Source organism: Triticum aestivum, chromosome 4A (genome assembly GCF_018294505.1).
Source record: "Triticum aestivum cultivar Chinese Spring chromosome 4A, IWGSC CS RefSeq v2.1, whole genome shotgun sequence".
NCBI lineage: Eukaryota > Viridiplantae > Streptophyta > Magnoliopsida > Poales > Poaceae > Triticum > Triticum aestivum.
In genome coordinates this window covers 7,459,086-7,465,772 of record NC_057803.1, presented here as the reverse complement: position 1 = coordinate 7,465,772, position 6,687 = coordinate 7,459,086, and positions in this window count along the sequence as shown.

Below are 6,687 nucleotides of genomic sequence, written 5' to 3'. Positions count from 1 at the left end.
GGGTCGGTGGTTGCCTCCATCTTCTTGGAGCTCTCTGTCTCATGGGGATCAGCCTCCCGCGTCTGCTCCAATATCGGCAGATCTTTTCCTGGTTCTCCTTGGTCCATCATGAAACTGACGAATACTAGGAGACCACTGAAAGGAAAACACAATCGCAATGACAATGAAACAAAAAATAGAGTGAGGATCGGTTACTGGTTTGCAAAAGTTCTTTTTTTTTCTCTGAACGAAAATATACCAACATCATGGATCCACTTACCTTCCCTTCATTGGGAGAGAAGAATAGTGGCAGATGCGAGTGTTACCTTTCTTGAAGACGGTGAGGGACAAGGGGATTCTGCGAAGAGTGAAATGATGGTTTCTTCGTCCATCAAACTTAGACTGCGGGGAGGTGGGCTTTTGTGATACGACGGCTCGTTATTGCCAAGCTACGACCGGGGTGACTCTCCGCCTGCATACTGCCTTCTAATTTGGTGGATGGCATTTGGGCCCGCGTGCTGCATGGCCTGCATGCCGGTGAACAAAAATATAACGACATTCAGTAGAGGGAGACATTTCGATGACCTAGGAGGAGTCAGAAGCGATATTGTATCCACTGTACTAGTAGTAATTGTTTTTCTGGGTAGCTATAGAGTGTCTCCACTGTACTAGTAGTAATTGTTTCTCTGGGCCTAAGACAAAATAGCCCATCCACCCTAGTAAATAGTAAAATCAATTCAAAAGTCCATATATTTACTAAATGAGAGGCGCTACCCACACCCGGCACACCGCCCCCCCAAAAAAACCTGGGTATTCTCCTTCATCCTCACTCCCACCCACCTCACGTCAGCTCGCTCCACTCGTACCCCCAAATTACTCACCTCACTCCTACAAAAACCCCAGCTCCCCTCCTTCCTCACTACTACAGAAAAACCCCAGCTCCCCTTCTTCTTCACTCGCACCTCAACTAGGCTCATCATTCATTACTCTGCTCAAATCCGTGAGCGCGACGCGACGCCCTCGAGGAAAATGGAGTCGGCTGACCCCGACACCAAGAAGATGAGGCTCCCGCCAGCGCCGACGCCTGTTGTAGATCCCGGGAACCCGTAGAATCTCGGGTGGACCGCACCAGCGATCTCCCGGACGCCGTCCTTGGGGAGATCATCTCGCTTCTCCCCATGAAGGATTGCTGCCGCACCCAAGTCCTCTCAATTCGGTGGCGCCCTCTATGGCGCGCCGTGCCCCTTAATCTCGACTACCGTCAGCTATCTCTCTGCAATGATTTTGAAATCCCCAGAGCCATCATCTCCTCCCACCAGGGCTCCGTTCAAAGCCTCTGCATCCCGTCATGCTACCTGAGCAAGCATACCATGCCCTGCATGGTGGATGCCTGGCTGAAATCCACTGAATTCACAGAACTACAGCTGCTTGAGTTCTACTATTCCCCTGGAAATCACCTACCAGATACCGAATGCCATCTACCTGTGCCCTCAGCACCGATGTCCATCTCGCGGTTTTCCTCCTCTCTACATACCGCCACCTTTACGATGTGCGACCTACCAGACAATCTGGTACTAAACCTTCGACTCCCATTTCTCAAGAAACTTTCACTTGTGCGGTTTCGTATATCGGAGGCATCATTGCACAACATCATCCACTCCAGTTGCCCTGCCCTGGAGTGCTTGGTGCTTGTTTTCACAGTTAGAATCGGTTGTCTCCAAATAAAGCCGCCTAACCTTGTAAGAACTGGAATTTGTTTTGACGTAAGGCAACTCATCATCCAAGATGCCTGTCACATCCCTAGCTTCTGGTAATGCTCTAGGCTAGCTTCATGTGTGCATCATGTTTAAATTCTGAAACTTGAATTGAGGAATATTGGAAGCCTCAAAAACCTTAAATAAAAGAGGGGCAAAAACCCTAGAAATCTCATTCATTGCTCCAAAATGCTCTTCTTAAATGTTTGATAATTTTTGGGACTTTGGATTTAATTCATTAGCTATTTGAATTTGAATTATATTCATATAATTAGAATATAATTTCAAATACCCCTGAAATATTTATAAGCTTTTGGAAAAGTCCATCTAGCAATATAAAATATTCAGAGGAGTTTTTGGCATTGTTTGAATTATTATTTTTAAATTCAAAACAGTGGCAAAAGTTTAAATAAAACAAAACAGAAGAAAAAAATAAAAAGAACAGAAGCCTACCTGGGCCACTTACCTGTAGCCGGCCCAGCTGGCCAGCTCCTCCCGCTGGCCCAGCCCACCGCCGCCTCCCTCCCCTGTCGCCTTCCTCCTCTGCCAGGAGGACGGGCACGCGCCCGGCGCGCGCGGCCACGCGCCCCGGCCACCTCCTCCCTGCCTGGCTGCCTCCTCCTCCCCTGGTTCCCTCCCGCGATGCCACGCAGCCCCGACCCCCTCTCATTTCTCCCTTGCTCTCTGGACCCCCTCCTTCTCCTCTGTTCTCCTCACCGAGCGGAGCTCGTCGTCGCCAACGCCGTTCGCCGTAGCCACCGTGCTCCCCACTGCCACCCGAAGTACCCAGGAGATCCGCCCCGACCACCTCTTCCTCCCCACCAATCCACAGCCCTCCGGAAGCCCCGCAACGCCGCCACCATCGCCGTTCCGTTGCCGGCCACCGAAGCTCGCCGCCGTTCGATTCGCCGCCGACAGGACGTCCCCGAGCCCACCTAGCGTCTCGTCCGACTCCCCGTGAGCTCCTCTTCTCTTCCCCTCACTCCCCGCACCTGATTTCGTTCCCTAGCTCCTTCTTCCGCCGGACCCGAGAGCTCGCCGCCGCCGTGCCTCGTCACCACCGTGGCTGGAGCCGTTGCAGCTCGAAGCCGAGCACACCACCGCACTCAACACGTCTCCAGGAGCCCGTAGCCGCCACTAGCTTCCCCTCCCGTGCCCCCTAACGCCAACCCCGTACATGGCCGAGCTCCGGCCGCCGCCTCGGGCTCCACTCCGGCGAGCCCGCTCCACCCCAGCTCTTCCCACTTGCACTACCAGACACGCGCGACTCCCAGCTACGTGTAGAGCCCCTCAGTCGCCGTTTTGGTCGCCGAAGGAGCGTTTCCGACGCCCTCCGCCGTTGCTGGCGTCGCCGGCGACAAGCCACGGGTCAACTCCGGCGGGTTTGACCCGGGGTTTGACCCCCTGACGTGTGGGCCCAGGCGCCTGCTTAGTTAGTGCTAAGTTAGTTAGTGTTAACTAACTTAGTTAATTAGGTAGGCCACTGACATGCGGGCCCCGCCCGGCTAACTAACCTGGTTAGTTGACTGGGTCACTAACCAGTGGACCCCACTGGTCAGGTTTGACCTGGTCGACGCCTTTGACCTGCCGACGTCACCAATACGTCATGCTGACGCAGTATTTGTTCTGGAATTAAAATAAATCTTAAATGATTTAATAATTTCAGAAAATTGTAAAAACTTCTAAAAATCATAGAAAATTAACCGTAACTCCAAATTAAATAATTTATATATGAAAAATTATCAGAAAAATTCAAGGAATCCATCTGTACCATTTTCATGCATGTCAGAACAACTTATAGCTGCTGTTTAGCACAAATCAATTAAATGACATTTAATTAATCACATATGGAGTTTGAATTTGAATTTTGGATTCAAACCAACTTCATTTAATCTGGTTTTAGGTGCCTTAGCCCAAAACACATTCATTTTGCCATGTCATGAGCATGCATCATATTGTGCATTGCATTGATTGTGTTCCCTTCTGTGTTGCCGGTATTTGTCCCCTCTCGATAGACGCGATACCGATGATGTGATCGTTGACACTGATGAAGACTCAATGTTATCTTCAGAAGTGCCAGGAAAGCAAAACCCCTTGTTCATTCCGATAAAATCCCACTCTCTCGCTCCTGCTCTCTTTTACTGCATTAGGACAACATCGATTCATCTGTTACTTGCTGCGGTAGCTGAACCCCTTTATCCTCTGCATGACCTGTCATTCCACAGTAAATAGATGAAACCCACTAGCATGAGTAGGAGTTGTTTGAGCCCTGATGTGCCTACTCATTCATGCTTGTTTGTCATGCCTGCTATTGCTTAGAGTTGAGTCAGGTCTGATTCATCGGGGATGAATCAGAGGCGTGTGAACCTGTCCTACTGTGTGTGAGCTAAGTGTGTGAACACGATTTGGTAAAGGTAGCGGTGAGAGGCCATGTAGGAGTACATGGTGGGTTGTCTCATTGCAGCCGTCCTCAGGAACTGAGTTCTGTGTTTGTGATCCATGATTCAGCTACTACCACGCATTGGGCCCGAAACCAATGGACCCTCTCGGCTTCTTAATCACCCTTGTCCTCTGTCCAGGAGTTGCAAGTAGTTTCTGGTGTTTGTAGTATGCTGGAGGCCGTGGACAGCGCTGACCGTAGGGGTGGGCTGTGATGCGGTAGGCACGTGGCCGGGTAAACCGGGCACCCGTTTGGTGTCATGGAACCCTGTACACATCGTTTGGGGCTGTGAGCGAAACTCCGGCCGGATCTCCTCATGGATGGAACCCGAATAGGCGATAAACCTGGACTAGAGACTTGAGTGTTTAGGCAGGCCGTGGCCGACACCCACGTTGGGCTTCCGCTTGAAGGTTGCCGAGTACATGTCGTGTAAACGGCAGTAAGTGGTGAGAGCGTGTGTGAAGAAGTACACCCCTGCAGGGTTAACCTAATCTATTCGAATAGCCGTGTCCACGGAAAAGGACTTCTGGGTTGCTTATATCAGTTCATAGACAAGTGAAAGTGGATACTCTAAAATACGCAAGATAAGCGTGAGTGCTATGGATGGCGTTCTCGTAGGGAGACGGGAGCGGATCCATAGTGGTGTATTGATATGGTGAATATGTGGACTCGTGTGCGCCACCTCAAAAGAGTTACATTGCAGTCGTAGTTCAGGATAGCCACCGAGTCAAAGCTGGCTTGCTGCAGTTAAACCCCACCATCCCCTTTGTTGATAATGATGCATATGTAGATAGTTCTGATGTAAGTCTTGCTGGGTACATTTGTACTCACGTTTGCCTATTTTATGTTTTTGCAGAGAGACCTCGGTCTCGCTAGTAATTCCGCGTGGACTTCAACGTTTAGCTTGTTACCTCAGCTACGATCTTGTGCCCTCGGCAGGATCTGATAGATAGTCAGGCTTCTCAGCCTTTTTCATTTATAGTTGTATGTACTCAGACATGATAGCTTCCGCTTGTGCTTTGACTTGTATGCTCTGATTGTTGGGTCGTGAGACCCATGTTTGTAATATCTCGCTCCTCGGAGCCTATTGAATAAACTACTTGAGTCGTAGAGTCATTTTGTGATGCCATGTTGTATTGCACATATCGAGCATATTGTGTGTATGTTATTGAAATGCTTGGTATGTGTGGGATCTGACCATCTAGTTGTTTATCTTTAGTAGCCTCTCTTACCGGGAAATGTCTCCTAGTGTTTCCACTGAGCCATGGTAGCTTGCTACTGCTCCGGAACACTTAGGCTGGCCGGCATGTGTCCTTCTTCGTTCCTGTGTCTGTCCCTTCGGGGAAATGTCACGCGATGAATACCGGAGTCCTGTTAGCCCGCTACAGCCCGGTTCACCGGAGTCCTGCTAGCCCAGTGCTACAGCCTGGTTTCACTCGCTGATGACCGACACGTTCGATGCTGGGTCATGGATGCATGTCCCTGTAAGTCTGTGCCACTTTGGGTTTACGACTAGCCATGTCAGCCCGGGCTCTTTATCATATGGATGCTAGCGACACTGTCATATACGTGTGCCAAAAGGCGCAAACGGTCCCGGGCTAAGGTAAGGCGACACCCGTGGAATACCGTGCGTGAGGCCGCAAAGTGATATGAGGTGTTACATGCTAGATCGATGTGGCATTGAGTCGGGGTCCTGACAGCGTTGGTATCAGAGCTTGACTGCCTGTAGGATTACCAAGCCAAACTGGTCGAAGTTGAGTCTAGAAATTCTTAGTTATATAAGGGAATTGATTGTGGGATGGAACGTAAGGCTCTTTTTACTCCTTATACCTCATGCCCTTCTGATCTGAGTCATCTTATCTTTCCTGCGGGGATTAAGAACTAGGCTATCTCTTCTTTCTATTAGGATCACGTGTTACTAATCAGTAGACTTATAAGATTGTTGGATTTAAGTCTCAGTTCAGTTCCTACTACTTCCGTATGTTAATTGTTGATCTCGGAACCTTGATATTGTGCTTCTGAGTGGTTATGCCACCATTTTTGTGATTGTCTCAAATCTTTTTGAGCAATTATAGCCGTTATGCTGTCCGAGTCATCCCAAGTTTCTAAATAGTCCGATGCATTTGCAAATCCCTTCCTTCTGTTTCCGATGTTCCCATGGGCCAGATTAACCACACTAATCGGTGTGTTGAGGTAATTATTGCCTCGACATATATGTTGGAATTATTATTATGACCCTAAGTGCTTAGGGGATCATCTAGTGGTCTAGCCATGATTTGTGTCCTAGTGTGAAGATTCTGGCCTTTATTCTCGGAAGCATCCCGTGATGCTACTTAGTAGTAGGTATTCTACTCCTGGGTTCTGAACCCGAGATTCACTCTACCTACTTCATGTTGATAGTAATTGCTAGTGCCTTTAGGATATTAGTAACCTTTGCGATAGTCCTTAAAGTCCGTGGTATCTTCTTCTTCCAAATACCATGAACTACTTATGGCAGAAGTTCCTCGTTGAACT